Here is a 15000-nt window from a genome sequence, read left to right on the forward strand (position 1 = left end):
GGAGGATGAGAAGGAGAAGGGGAGGAGGAGAAAGAGAGGAGGAGGAGAAGGGGAGGAAGAGAAGAAGAAAATGATGGTGGTAGAGGTGGGGTGGAGGTGGTGGTGAGGGAGGTGGTGGTGAGGGAGGTGGTGGTGAGGGAGGTGGTGGGGAGGTGGTGGTGGTAGTGTTGGTGGTGGTGATGGAAGTGAAGACTGAGGTGATGGTGGTAGTGGTGGTGATTGTGGTGGAGGTGATTGTAGTAAGGGTAGGTGAAAGTGATAGTAGTGGTTATGGTGGTTGAGGTGAGGATGGTAGTGGTAGTAGTAGTGGCGATGGTGGTGGTAGTGGTGGTGGTAGTGGAAGTGGTAGTATTTCCTTTACATGTGTCTCTAAAGAGTTTCAAGACTGCATTGTAATTTAAAAGAGAGAGCAAAAGATCTCTAAGAACTATGGAAAAAAAGATGTACATTTTTTCACCCTAAAAATAAATGAATAAATAAATAGGCAAATAAACAAATAAATAAATGAAATAAATAAGATTTAAATAAGATAACTACAATATATTCTTTACTTTGTGAATGCATTGCGTTTGACCCAGGGCAGTTGTCGGATGCAGATATGACCCGTCATCCATGAGGAGCTAAGATGAGATCGGGTGGAGGGGGGTGGTGGAGGGGAGTGGAATGGGTGGGAATAGGCACGTGCCCCTGATTTGGGCTACCTCCCATATAAGGGGGAAAAAGCTCTTGGTATGTATAGATAGAGTCATATTTAAAACACATGAATATATAACCAAAAAGATATGTGTGAATTTGATATAAAAATTTTAATTTGTTTTAAAAAAATTAATGTCAGATTAGATTATATGAAATTCATATTAGATTAATAGATGTTTAATTAAAATCTTTACGAACAGACAGTATTATGGAATTTTTTCTTATCTGAAGGTGAAAAACTGTAGAAACACTATTAGATTTCTACATAAATACATGCATACATACATACATGTATGCATACATAAATACATACACATACATACATACATACATACATACACACACACACACACACACATATATATATATATATATATATATATATATATATACACAACTATACATACATACATAAATTCATATATACGTATATACATACATTCATGCTTATGTGCTGACATACATATATACATACACCAAAAGGTCCTTTCCCCATCATAAGGAAAGTTGCCATGCAAGGCATACACCCACCCTTCACCCATCCCACACTCATCCTACACCGTTCATTTTCCCTTTTTAGCTCCTCGTGGATGAAGAGCCATCCCCCGTCTCCCGCCCACTACCCTGGTCAAAAGCAATGAAGCAAGACATAGCGTGATGAGTGAAGAAAGACAAGCAAAAATAATGTGGGACGTAGAGGTGGATGGGGTGAACTTGAAGAGAAGACCGAGAACGGAATGGATGGATGGGGTGAAAGGGCTCTTGGATATAAGAAGAATGTCTGTTGAGCAGGGAAGTGAGAGGGTGAGAAATAGGTGTGAGTGGAGAGTGGTTGTGAATGGATGATAAAGTGACGCGGCCCGAAGGGATTCCTTTTTGTTTGTTTTGTATTTTTTTGTGAGTGAATGAGAATAGGGGAGGGTCACCGTATAATGAAACTGTAAACCAGATTTGGCTGTCGTGGCCTCTTGTGGACGTGCTGTGTCTGGGTCTTGTAAGATTTCTAGAATTCTGAATGTCTCCCTCCCTCCATTACATTCTCTCATTCCCCTTGGCCTACTTAGCTTTGAGTTTTATTTCCATCCCCTTCATTCTTTCCCTTTCATATACCTTCTCATTTCTTCTTTACAATCATTCGTTTCCTATCTCCCTTCTTCATCCCACGGAACAAGATTGTCCGCAAGAATAGAGGGCCCATTAAACCAATAACAACTTTTCATCTCATAAACCATCTTTGTGCTCTTTAGCGCATCTTCCTTAAAACGTTTCCATTCCATATCTACTCCTGGTTCCCCTACACCTCTCAGCTTCGCCTACTATTCCTTCTCTTTCTCCACATTTCAAGCTTTCGGGGAAAAAAATGCTGGGAGGGAAAAAAGTAAGTTCCCAAGGTCCAATCGGAACTTTGATAATCATTAACTGGGACGAACGCCAAAACAAAATAAACTAAACATGGATCAGCGAGAATAATTCAAAACGTCTTCCAGAACATTCTGCCCTCTCTGTAATGATGACTGCATTTAGACGAGTCAAATGTTCAAGGCAAATATTTAGATTACAAATCTCCACGGGAAGGAGCTCCATCGTTGTATCGTCCCCATTTTCCGTTCTTTCTCTCAGCCTTTCAGATCGTCCGGGGGTTCGAGCGTTGGTCTCTGGTGGGTTTCTGAAGTGTCACAAACCAGTTTCTCGGGGGTCTCTCGTCCCACAGGCCTCTCCACTTGCCTCCAACGTCGTAAAAGACGACGCCTCTCGACAAGACTTGCCCGGAAGGACGCAGCAAGCGATATCGTCGCGAGAGGATCAGTGAACTTATGATAACATCGCTATATCAGATATTCATGATGTCCCCTTCAACGTGAGGATGCCTTCCGCACGTCTGGGGTAGTATTTAGGCCCAAGTCCGCCTCTCAGGTATGTATGTGTGTATGTATGTATGTATGTATGTATTCATGTATGTATGTATGTGTAGGGTTTCATGAAATTCAAGTGACATCGTCAACACTTGAGCTTTGACACTCCAAGTGGTCAGCGGGTGAATTCTTGAGAGTAGGCCCACCACATCCCCTCCCCCTCCCCTCCCCTCCCCTCCCCCTCCCCTTCCTGACGAATAAGAGGTAGATCTCTCGGAACCTCGACCCGTGAATTCCCTGAACTCGTCCAATCCCGGAGATAAACCACTACGCCTAAACTTGATGAAGGAGCCGAGAAACTTCGACAGGATCTATGCAGAGAGTACTGAGTAGAGACACCACCCTGACCACTTTGCTGAAGAGATGGAGCTTCCTTTTCCTTATTTTGTCGAATCCTTTTATCATCTTGGCCTCCGTTAGGTCCGAACCCGAAACTGTGCCTCAAACTCGAGGAAACCTGTTTTGTGGAGCTTGACTCACATAAACACACACACACACTCACATTCACACATACACAAACACACACACGCTTATATATATATATATATATATATATATAGATAGATAGATACACACACACGCATGCACGCGCACACAGAGGCTAGTTATGATAGCTTGTAGAGTAGGAGATGGGATCCAACGAGCCTTGTTCCTTTCATGCAAACTCGTACTGCAGTTGGGTAACTACAATTAGATACAATTAGATAAACACACACACACACACAAACACGACTCGTGACGCAGTGGTAGAATTCCCGGATGCCACTACGGCGGTCCGAGTTCGAATCCCGCCCTGGGCTGAAATACTTTCAGTATCGCTGCGCTGCGGGTCGTTACTCCAACTCTCGTGGGAAGGGAGTTTTGTGTGTGTGTGTGTGTGTGTGTGTGTGTGTGTGTAAGGTCACAACATTACCCATAGATCGGTCATATATGAGCTCTGAGCTTTCTCCTGGAAGGGAAATAGCTGTCGATCGCGAGTCCAACACGTGGTCCAAGACCATGGTGAATCACACACACACACACACACACACACACACACACACACACACACACACGTTAAGACACCTAAGAGATCTGGAAGCACCGACGGCTCCATCATCAGCCGTGCATCGATTGCTGATCCATCATCGTAAAGTACGTGGAGTTTGCGGCTTAATCGCTCACAGCGATGTTTGCAATTAGGATCCTCCAGTTAAAGACTTCGTGATTTACGGTCTGAAGTGTTTCACAACTGATCCAGAGGCTCTCGCTCGCCTTCGACCGACCGACCAACCGACCCAGTGGTGCCGGGTTCCCCCGTGTCTGGCGAAAGTGTGTTCTTATCAGCCCGAAGGAAGGGAGGAAGAAGGAAAGGGAGGACGAGAAGGAGTTAGAGGAGGAGGAGGAGGAGGAGGTGAGGGAGTTGGCAGAGGAAGAGGAGGCCAAGGGGGATGGAGAAGGAGGAGGAGGACAGAGAGGAAGAGGAGGAGGAGTGCATGGACGAACAGAAGGAGGATCATGACATTAAAATGTTGCTTGACGATGCGCGTGTTGGCGGGAGAGATCCGGTGTGTTGGTTGACATCAAATATTTTATTATTTTCGTCCGACGAGGGCGCCTACGCTCGCTGGCACGGGTGTGCGTGCGTGCGTACGTGCGTGAATGATGGAGGGGAGGGGAGGAGAGGGGAGGGGAGGAGAGGGGAGGGGGAAGGGGGGTCACTAAATCGTGTGGGCGCTCTGGTAGATGCACTTTCACGTCTGTTGGTGTCTGAAGTTCAGGTAATCGTAGGTGGGGCCTTTAGTGTGTAATTACTTGTTGTTGGGACTGAACTAATAAAAACTGCGGGGTAGCACGCACGCACACACGCACACACGTACACACACACACGTATATATATTACATATATACACACACATGTATATATACATACATATATATTCATTGTATTCATTTATGCATATACATAGTATATTCATATATACACTCATCGTATTCATATATACATATATATAATAAATTCACAATTATAAATGTACATATATGTATGTATACGTATATAGATTGTTTTTAATTTTCTTTGTTCTTTTCTGTGATACATGCCATTTGATTTCGTGATACTGCCTCTTGCGAGCGGGTTCGTACCAGAATGTGCATTTCTTTTTCTTCCAGGGGTTCCTCTCAGCTAAATAAAGTTGTCTGACGACAGCTTGAACAAAATCCTTCAAGTGAATCGAATTCGATGCGACGCACCAGGAGATGGATACAGAGTGTCTGACAGTCAGTCGACCGACGCGAGTTCTTGCGTCTCGTAAAGATTCTCCTTTCCAAGTTGGATTTTATCCTTTTATTTCTGTTGCCGTCGTGTCATCGATTTGTTCACTGAAATGCAAATTCGGTAAGAAATGGGCTCACTACCTCTGGGTAACGATTTCATTCGGCCATTAAGTTCCAGGTCTGATTTCCAGATGTTCGTATTGTTTGATCATTTCTTATTCGTGTGTTGTTTTCTCTGGATCCTGCCTGGCTATAGATACACTTTTTACTGTCGCCCTCGTGACCTGCCACTGTCATCATGTATGGTCAGCCAGACTCGTATGGCATCAGTTTAACAAAATCTTCACAGTACGTCCCCGGCCGTATCCAACAGTATTGACTGTAGACGACTTCAACGGAGTTGTTTCCGACCGAGAGCAGTGGGCGAGATGCAGGGATGGCCCGTCATCCAGGAGGAGCCAAGACGAGAGGGGGGGGGATGGGAAGGGAGTATGTGGGGATGAAATGGGTGGGAGTGATTTTTATGCCTTTGTTTTTTGGCTACCTCCCTTGTAAGGGGGAAAAACCTTTGGTATATGTTTGTATATATGGGAAGAGTCCTTTAAGGCTCCACTTTAACTGAACAGAATAATTTATTGTTAACCTCGCCTCTCCTCTTTGAGGAACGGAGGCTTCAGAGTCGAATAGAATCGTCTGATCTGACGCAAATTATAAACTAAAACTTGGTGGAACGATAACCTTTAGCCTCAAAGAGCTTTTAAGAAGAAAGAGACTGGTCGTTATCACCTTCTTTGATGTAGATTTTGCTTTAGTTGATTCTACAGACGATGTTTTATCAAAAGTAAGGAGCGGAAGACTTGGAAGAAAACGGGGTCTCCATCAAGTGGGACTACATTTCCTTTGGCCGTTGCCTTAGCTGAATAATATCCTCATGGAGCTAGCTTCAATAGATTGTGCGGAGAACTCCATCGTGTCTGCTGAGAAGGAAAAGAAAAATATACTCCATTTTCATTCCTTTGTCTTAACTCGAGACCCAAGGAGATCGTCGGCTTTGGTCGAGAAATTGTCTATCTTCGATCGGATGACCAACTTCGGAGAAACGAAGAGAAGTCTCCCTCTCGACTTCCTCCTCCTCCAGTCCAGGGTATTGTGGCTCGGGTCGTCGTCGTTGGAGGACAAGAGTGTTACTAAATATTTCAGCGGCTTTGACTCATCGTTTTTTGCTCATATTTCCGAAATAACTATTCACATCAGTATGATATATTAGCACAGTCTAATTCACACCCTGCCCTAATTTTTGACGTTATAGTGCATTCACAAGTGTATTTAATTACGGCGTTTACTCTTGATATTAAGTGTGTCGTAGCCGACACCTGTAAAGTAAATCAAACAGGTGAAGTCGTGACGTCATCACAAACTACCTCGTGTATTCCAACTTCACTTGTTTGATTTACTTCACGGGTGTCGGCTACGATACACTTAATATCAAGAGTAAACACCGTAATTAAATACACTTGTGAATGCACTATAACGTCAAAAATTAGGGCAGGGTGTGAATTAGGCTGTGCTTATATACCATACTGATGTGAATGATTATTTCGGAAATATGAGCGAAAAACGATGGGTCAAAGCCGCTGAAATACTTAGTAGATGCCATTGTTGTGACGTGTTATTCTGGAACTTTCGATTCCCTGACGGACACTGTTAAGTGCGGTCTATCCATTTGCAATGTTTGGTGTCGTGGTGGTTCCCGGAAGCCTCGCGTTGTCCCGCAGAAAGCACCTCTTCACCAGGGGAAAGAGAAGATCCCTTCCCCTCACCTTAACATCCCACTCCCACGAAGTGGGAAGTGAGAAACCCCTTCAGAGCAAACCATGACAGTTGCGGGAAGCCGCTTTTTTTTTTTTTTTTTTTTTTTTTTAAGGCCGATGTTTGGGGGGGGGGGGGGGGGTCGCCTCCCTGCCTGGTCAGGGCTATCGGAGACAAGCAGCGGGTACCGGGGATCGAACTCGCGACCACCTGCTCATAGGGTGCAACTCATGGGTCACTCATTGACAAACGTCATATCATATTCAGACGAGTGGCGGAAATCGTCTGGAACTAGACCGACCCTCTTCAACCGTTGATCCCGGGAGGGACTGATTTCCACATGAATGGAATCGTTAGGAGCCAGCCACAACACCATGACACATTGTGAAGGAAGTCTGTATAGCTCACCTCAGACGCAGACTACACACAGCGCCGTCGTTGCCAAGGAAACGAGACGAGGATTGTCAGTGAAACGATGCGAGGAAGAATCTTTGGGATCAAGTTGTGGCCCATGCTATCACCTTTGCCCTGAGTGTGAAGTAAGCCCGGGGAAGAGAATGTCGTCGACAATGCTCCCGGCTATGCACGCAAACGCTGATCTATAATCAGGGATGATCACGTTTCATCACGACTATATACTCTATTACACAGCGCAGAAGACAATTCCCAGAGTTGGTGCATGTCGTGTCGTGGAAGGAGCGAAATAAAAAGATAAAATAGAACGAAAAAAAAAAATCTGTTCAGGAGTCGAAACACAAAACGTTAACATCGAATCTGACGCCTCTATTAGTCAAGAGTTCGATTCTGGAGACCCTGTATTGTATGAATTCCTAATGTATATTAATTATAATAATAATAATAAACGGTTTATTGAAAACGAGGCAGCCGAAGGCTGAAAATGTATACATATTAAGGTAAGAGGGTACGTAATAAATGATTACCTATACATATTATGATGCTGAAGTGATTGTGCACTATACAAATATATAAAACATGAACATATAAAAAATTATAGATGCGTCTTAGTGTTAATATGATGTTTGGATTAGATGTTGTTTAATAAGTGTACAATAGAAGGTATGGGACTGTGTTTATATCTGTCTGTGCGTGGTGCTTTAGAAGGTCTATTGTGATGTCTTGTGACCCGGGCAGGACGGTCAGCTTCCGACGGTAGCAGGTTACGGTGGCGAGGATGACGTAATAGCTTGAGGCCGAATTTTCTTAGTGTCTCCTTGTGGTGGTCAGAGAGTTTGGGCAAGTTGAGGATGGTTAGAGCAGCCTCGTAGTTGTAATAAGAGGAACCTAGGATGATTTCGCATGCCCTTTTCTGTACCTTTTCCAGCTGCCGTTTCTGAGTGAGATTGATGGAAGGGGTCCAGGCTGGAGATGCATAGTAGAGTTTAGGTAGAATAAAGGTGGAATATATAGTCTTCAACTCCTTCTCTGGTGTTCCAAGTGATCTCAGTCTTCGCAGCATGTACAGTCGATAAGATGCTGCTCTGACGGTGTTTGCCATATGCTGCTTCCAGTCCAGTTGGTCATCAATGGTGATTCCCAGTAATTTAGTGGACTTGACTACTTGGAGAGGTTGGGTGCCGATTGTGACATTTGGAGCAGGTATATCCTTCTTTTGATGTGCAGAAGTGCATGGTGACTATTTTTGTACTGTTAATGGTCACATGGTTGTCAGTCGTCCAGGCTTGTAGCTTATCAAGAGTAGCCTGCAGTGGAGTGTGTGTGTGTGTGTGTGTGTGTGTGTGTGTGTGTGTGTGCGCGTGTGTGTGTGTGTGTGTGTGTGTGTGCGTGCGTGTGTGTTTACCTAGTTGTATCTTTCGGGAAGGGGAGCTATGATTGTAGTGTCCCGTCTTTGTATCTCGCAGTGTCTAGTTTGGTCTTAGATTCGTCTGTGTTTGTGTGTGTGTGTGTGTGTGTGTGTGTGTGTGTGTGTGTGTGTGTGTGTGTGTGTGTGTGTGTGTGTGTGTGTGTGTGTGTGTGTGTTTACCTAGTTGTATTATACGGGAAGGGAGCTATGCTCGTAGTGACCGTCTTAGTATCTTTCAGCATTAATTTTTTTTTCTTGAAATCTTGAATAGTGTTTGCACACACTGTTTCTTTGTCTAATTTGTTCCAAGTATCTATCACTCTGTGTGGAAAGCTGTTTTTTTCAGATCTCTTCTGTAATTATCTTTTTTTAGTTTCTTTTCGTGTCCTCTTGTGTGTGTGTGTGTGTGTGTGTGTGTGTGTGTGTGTGTGTGTGTGTGTGTGTGTGTGTGTGTGTGTGTGTGTGTGTGTGTGTGTGTGTGCGTGTGATCAGATGCATATAAAGCGAAAGGAAATAAGACTGAAAGCGATAGGTAAGGGATTCATACTAATGACCTTTCTATTTGATAAGAGTGTGGAGAGATGAAGTATACGCAAATATCAAGAAAGTTGACAAAGAAGTCCTTCGTTAGTTTCAACAAGTGGTGCGAGAGGTTCACAGAATATCCAATTGACTCAGTGGTACAATAATGATTTAAATTTCATTTTCTAATTAAAACTAAACAAAGTTATTCAACTACGACGAACAAACTGGAAGTCTCGTAATTATCTTGTTAGATTCCAACATCACGATTTTATATTCTACGCGTTTTCTTCTGTGTAACGCTTGAAATTTTCCATTTGGATGGAGGGTACACTAGAGGGATTGGTTTTAAGAAAATATCATAAACTGTGATGTCCATTATGACCCATCTCGTCGCACACCCAAATTCAAACTGGATCTATATTTTGTGGGAGAATTCAGCAAGATGTTCAACAAGAAGTACACCAGACTCCAAGAAGAAGAACTTTCTTCAGACTCTACGGACCAGCAGCAGACCAACGGCATCAAGACACCGAAGAAGTCTTTCTGGAAGAGTTTGCTTTGTGGTGCCGCTTTCTTCTCCTGCCTTCGAGGGGATTCTTCAGGACGAAGGAAGAAAATCGTCGTTAAAACCCCCGGATGGAAGATCTGCTGGGAGAACAAGAAGGCCCGAAGATTCAACGACAAACAAGAATGGACGAGTCTTCGACTACTCGGATCCGGGTCCTTCGGTCGAGTTCTTTTGGCGAAGAATGCCAAGAATGGGGACAAAGTCGCAAAGAAAATTGTCCCTTTATATTTCGATATGAGAAACTGCACAGATGAGGAAATCATACATTTCCAACTTAAGCATCGCAACATCATCAACCTGTATTGTTGGGAGAGGTCAGAAAACACACTGACTCTATTTATGGAATACTGTTCAGGAGGAGACCTCAAGAGTATTCTCAAATGCGTAGGACCGAAGGACGCCCTGGAATATTTTTCTCAACTGATAAAAGGCGTCGAATACCTTCATTCCAGAGGCGTCGTCCATCGCGACCTGAAGCCAGCGAACCTCCTCCTCACTGAAAATAAAGTCGTGAAGATCGCCGATTTCGGGTTGGCAGACGTCTTCATCGTCGGAGGCAAGGAGGTTCGACTAAGTGGCGTTGTGGGTACTCCGGCGTACATGGCCCCGGAAATCTTCGAAGAATCGAGTTATCTTGGCCCCCCTGTCGACCTCTGGGCATGTGGTATTATCTTGGTTCGTATGCTGGGCAGAGCCAAACCATGGGGACAAGCGACGCCAGAGGATGAAGATTATAAGGTGTGGATGGACAAAGATCCAAAAATTAACGAAATTCCACCTTGGGGGTGCCTCAGCGACTCCTCGAAGACTACTACAGAGCTTCTTCTGGAAACAGACCCGATCCAGCGTCTATCTGGATGGAGAGAATTTTGTCAGGAATGAACATACTCCCATTAAAGGTGATCATACTAAGAGGAAAGAGAAATATGGTAAAACAGAAAATATATGAAAGATAAGAACAAATTAAATTAAATACAAAAATATATAAAACAAGAAAAATAAAATTAAAAAGTCAACAAACACTTAATACAGGGTTTTCCCCTCAGCTGAATAAAATCGCCTGGCAGAAACGTACACAAAAAGTGTATAAATATTCCATCCGTCACAGGATTTATTCTTAAACGCCCACAATGTTCCTCAAACGATATCCCGACTTATAACAACGTTTAAGATTGGGTTTGCTGTTACACATAAATTCATCTAGAATTTGAACTGATGAGGGGAGTCTGAAAGAGACAGGTTGTAATGGTGACACATAATATTCCTTGTGTATTGTACATACGTATTTGTAATATTGTTTATTTAGTATTGTATATTTAATGTATTATTGTGAGAACCAGGTGTTCATATTAAGCGTGTATGTTTTTCCCGCCAAGTCTGAGCTTGGTGGCGTCGCTTGGCGTCGGAGTCAGTGTTGATTCCGCTTACGGAGTGTACGCACGCTTGTCTTTGCTGTGCTAATTAATTTGAATATTTAACTCGATACGTTTCATTTAGCCTCCCCCGTACAAGGTACTCTCTCGTCCACACTCAGTCTAGATCAGTGTTTGTTAACCTGGGTTCGGCGGTTCGGCCCATTTCTGAAATTGTCTCTGAGAGGCAACAGCAAAAGTCACATTGATTTGCAGTAAATATTCATTATGTTTTTGTTTTATGTGAAATTCATGTTTTGTTGGTTTTGTTCTTTGAACACAGTGATTTCGTGTGCAAATGATCCATGGTACAGTTTGTGCACTAATACAGTATATAGTTCCTATGTTTTGAATTTGAAGGAAAAAAAAAACACATTTTATTTTTCCAACTACGAAGGGTTCGATGAATGCATGTATGAAACTTGCGGGGTTCAGTACCTCCAACAAGGTTAAGAACCACTGGTCTAGATGGGCAAGGAACTGATGTCAGACTACATCGTTTAGACTGACCACGTTTCCAGTCTTGGGACGGTCTGACAGTCGCCTGGTGGGAGTATCACGCTTACATGTCCCGTCCCTCAAAAACGCAATTTTCGCGTTCTCGAGTTTGACAGTGTAACTTTCTTTTGCCCTGCTTGTCATCTTAAGAACATAAGAATGAAGGAGACTGAAAGGGACCATAAGGCCTACACTAGGCAGTTCCGTGTCCATTACCACATGTCATCTCCATCCATAAGGTTGTCTAACCGTTTCAATGTGACTAAATGACAATTCATTGTCATTTGATTCTTTAATAAGCTGTTGGTGTGCTGCTTCCTGATTGCTTATGAATTATAAGATGACATCGCAAACTACTCTATTCCATGTTAATTATGATGTCCCTTAATGGGCTCACAACTTACAACCGAGTAGTTTAGGTGGTGAGGGAATACCACAGGAACGATTCAAATAGCCCGCGAATAGCTCCCGGGATATCGAAGAAAGCGTCCGATATGGATAGGGTCTTCATCGAGATGAGGCAGGAACTCTCCACTACAGAGGCAGGGTCCCAGGAAAACGGCCAAGACAGCCTAGCGACAACCATGAACAATAAAACGTGCGACAGAAGTTTAACCCTGTCGCAGCGAGGACGGGCTTCTTTCGGCTGAATGAGATCGCCTGGAGACGGTGAAAGGTCTGCCCGGTCAACAGTTTTGTTGAAGGTCACTTCAAGATGTTTTTCTTTTCCTTTTCTTGTGGCTCCCTTATCTGGTGTATATTTTGCCCCTTCTCTTTCCTGCCTCTTTCTTTCTGTTGCATCTCATTATATATGTCGGTGCTGAAGTCTATCATTTCTAGAAATTATTCTTATACGTCTTCTTAGAATCTCTTTGAAAGTTGAGTTTACACTAGACTAGTCTTTCATCATTTCCCTTGTGTGCGTGTGTGTGTGTGTGTGTGTGTGTGTGTGTGTGTGTGTGTGTGTGTGTGTGTGTGTGTGTGTGTGTGTGTGTGTGTGTGTGTGTGTGTGCGTGTGAGTGTGTGTTTGTATCTACCCAATTGCATTTACCTAATTGTATTATAGAGGAAATTGGCAACGCCATTAGCTTGAGGGTTTCCTACCTCTTACTCTCCAATCTATTATACAGAATTGTGTTTGCCTTGTCTGTAATGATTCTTTTCAGAGCTCTGTACCCGTCTCTAAAATCAAATTCAAACGCTGCATAATCACATTTATCTTTCATGAATCAACGATATCTGGTTCCTGTCTCAATATACATTTTTCTCTTGTTACCATCATTACCTTAGTCTTAGCTGCGTTTGTTTTTATTCCTTACAAGTTCATGTTTTCATTCTCAACACTGATAGCATCTTGCATTACTATAAGCGTAATATCATCGGTATAAGACAATATAGCCACCTTATCTCTAAATCTTAATATTTTCCTGTCCACGAACACCACAAACGATAATGGAGATTACACATTGCCCTATCTTACATTCTTCACTTCAAACCAATTGCATTGTCGTGCCCGATTCTTGACCGCGGAAATACAATTCCAGTTGACTATTTATAGTTTTGACTTTCCTATCGTTTTGTTGTGTCCTCTAAGGTTCCTACAATTATTTCCTTAGTAACCTGTAAAATATTTACTCTAGACGAACAAGAACAATATACACATTCTGGTCTCTTTCTCGTTTTTTTTCCATTACCATCATCAACGTGAATATTGCATCCAATATCCTTAACCATTAATCTTTATATCATCTCTAATATTCATTTATTTTACCACGTGCGACAATAGTGAGATTTCTCTACAGTTCTAGAATTAAGTTTGATCACTTTCATTTTCTCACAAATTGCCTTCCACTAGCCAGGCAATATAAATTGGCTTCTTCCAATCTACAGGTACACTACTCGAACACAAATCTACGTTTAAACACCCCAGCTAGCCAGTTCAATTATATCTCAGTTTCTCTTATTAGCTTCCTTAATTTTATGTTATTATTATTTTGTTTTACTTAAGAACATAAGAACGAAGGAGACTGCAAGGGACCATGAGGCCTACACTAGGCAGTTCCACGTCCATTACCACCTATTATCATCATCCATAACCGTTATCTAACCTCTTCTTAAAACAATCGATAGTTTCGGCTCTCACTGCATGGTTATAAGTGGTTATACTCTGAAGAAGTCCTAGTTGGACGAAACGTCAGAAATAAAATTTCAACGGATTCTTGGCGTTTAAACTCACCACCCTACCACTCATGGTTACTAAGTCTAACCTATTCGTTGACCGCCCTGTTGGTAAAGCAGTTCTTGCCTACAATATTTCCTTCTTAAATCTAACTTTGTCCAATTGAAATCCATTACTGCGAGTTCTGCCCTGTTGTCCTAATATGATGACCTTGTCTGCATATCCCTTGTTAAAGTCCTTGATCCAGTTGAACACCTCTATTAGATCACCCCGCACTCTACGTCTTTCCAGAGAGTGTAAATTAAGGTGCCAAAACCTGTCCTCGTAAGGACTTTTTCTGTCCATCAGACTGCCTTCGTTTTCTTTTAACGCTAGCTCTTTTACTTTCATAAATTATTTTTGATATTTGAATTAATTTTCTTATATTCTACTCTTGCAATATCTTCTATTTATTGGTATTCCTTTGGTCCAGCTTCAGAAACTTTATCATACCTAGCAACTTTGCAGTCTTTTTTCAATCTTTGTTCTAGTCTTCCTCTAAGAAGGTTTCCGACTGGTTGTGACATTTTTATTTTCATTTTTGCTAATATCAAGTGGTGGTCGTTCTAGTGATACAGAAGGAACACGACGTCACTAAGGAACACGACATCACTAAGGAACACGACGTCACCAAGGAACACGACGTCACTAAGGAACACGACGTCACTAAGGAACACGACGTCACTAAGGAACACGACGTCACTAAGGAACACGACGTCACTAAGGAACACGACGTCACTAAGGAACATGACGTCACTAAGGAACACGACGTCACTAAGGAACACGACGTCACTAAGGAACACGACGTCACTAAGGAACACGACGTCACTAAGGAACATGTCACAAAATATCTTTCTGTCAGTCAAAAACATCATCTGATAAACATATTACCTTCTTTCAGAACTACATCTGCATGAGCTACATTTGTGAGTATTTAAGTCTACGAAAGTGTATTAATAAATACACAACTGTTTTTTAACGAGGAATATGTCATATTTTACCATTAACCTTACCAACTCCAACATGATAATTCAAATCTCGCAATACGAGTTCATCTACATCTTTGGTTCTAAGGTATTTTTCAATTCCTGATTAAGGATTTCTTTCTTTTTGATGATTTTTTTCCACCGTTATCTAAGTGTCATGCCCAATCTTTTGTTATTAACATAGTCCTCCTTTCCTATTTTTTCGATAAAATAAAAGTATAAACATATCTTAATCACATCCTTCGGGGGTCATTATCACATCGAAGAGGAGTCATAGAAATGTTAAAGAAGATATTT

At 42.4% G+C, this 15000-nt stretch overlaps 1 protein-coding gene and 1 pseudogene across 1 annotated transcript in view; both read right to left on the reverse strand.

Annotated features, from left to right (window-relative positions):
* The window catches only part of LOC143039386 (uncharacterized), a 290661-nt gene that overhangs the window by 266022 nt on the left and 9639 nt on the right, over positions 1-15000 (reverse strand). The gene's annotated exons all lie outside the window — the stretch shown is intronic.
* LOC143033417 (uncharacterized) lies at positions 7720-9397 on the reverse strand (annotated as a pseudogene).

The sequence above is a fragment of the Oratosquilla oratoria genome, chromosome 2 (assembly GCF_046742065.1).
Source record: "Oratosquilla oratoria isolate Oo_2021 chromosome 2, ASM4674206v1, whole genome shotgun sequence".
In the NCBI taxonomy this organism is placed as follows: domain Eukaryota; kingdom Metazoa; phylum Arthropoda; class Malacostraca; order Stomatopoda; family Squillidae; genus Oratosquilla; species Oratosquilla oratoria.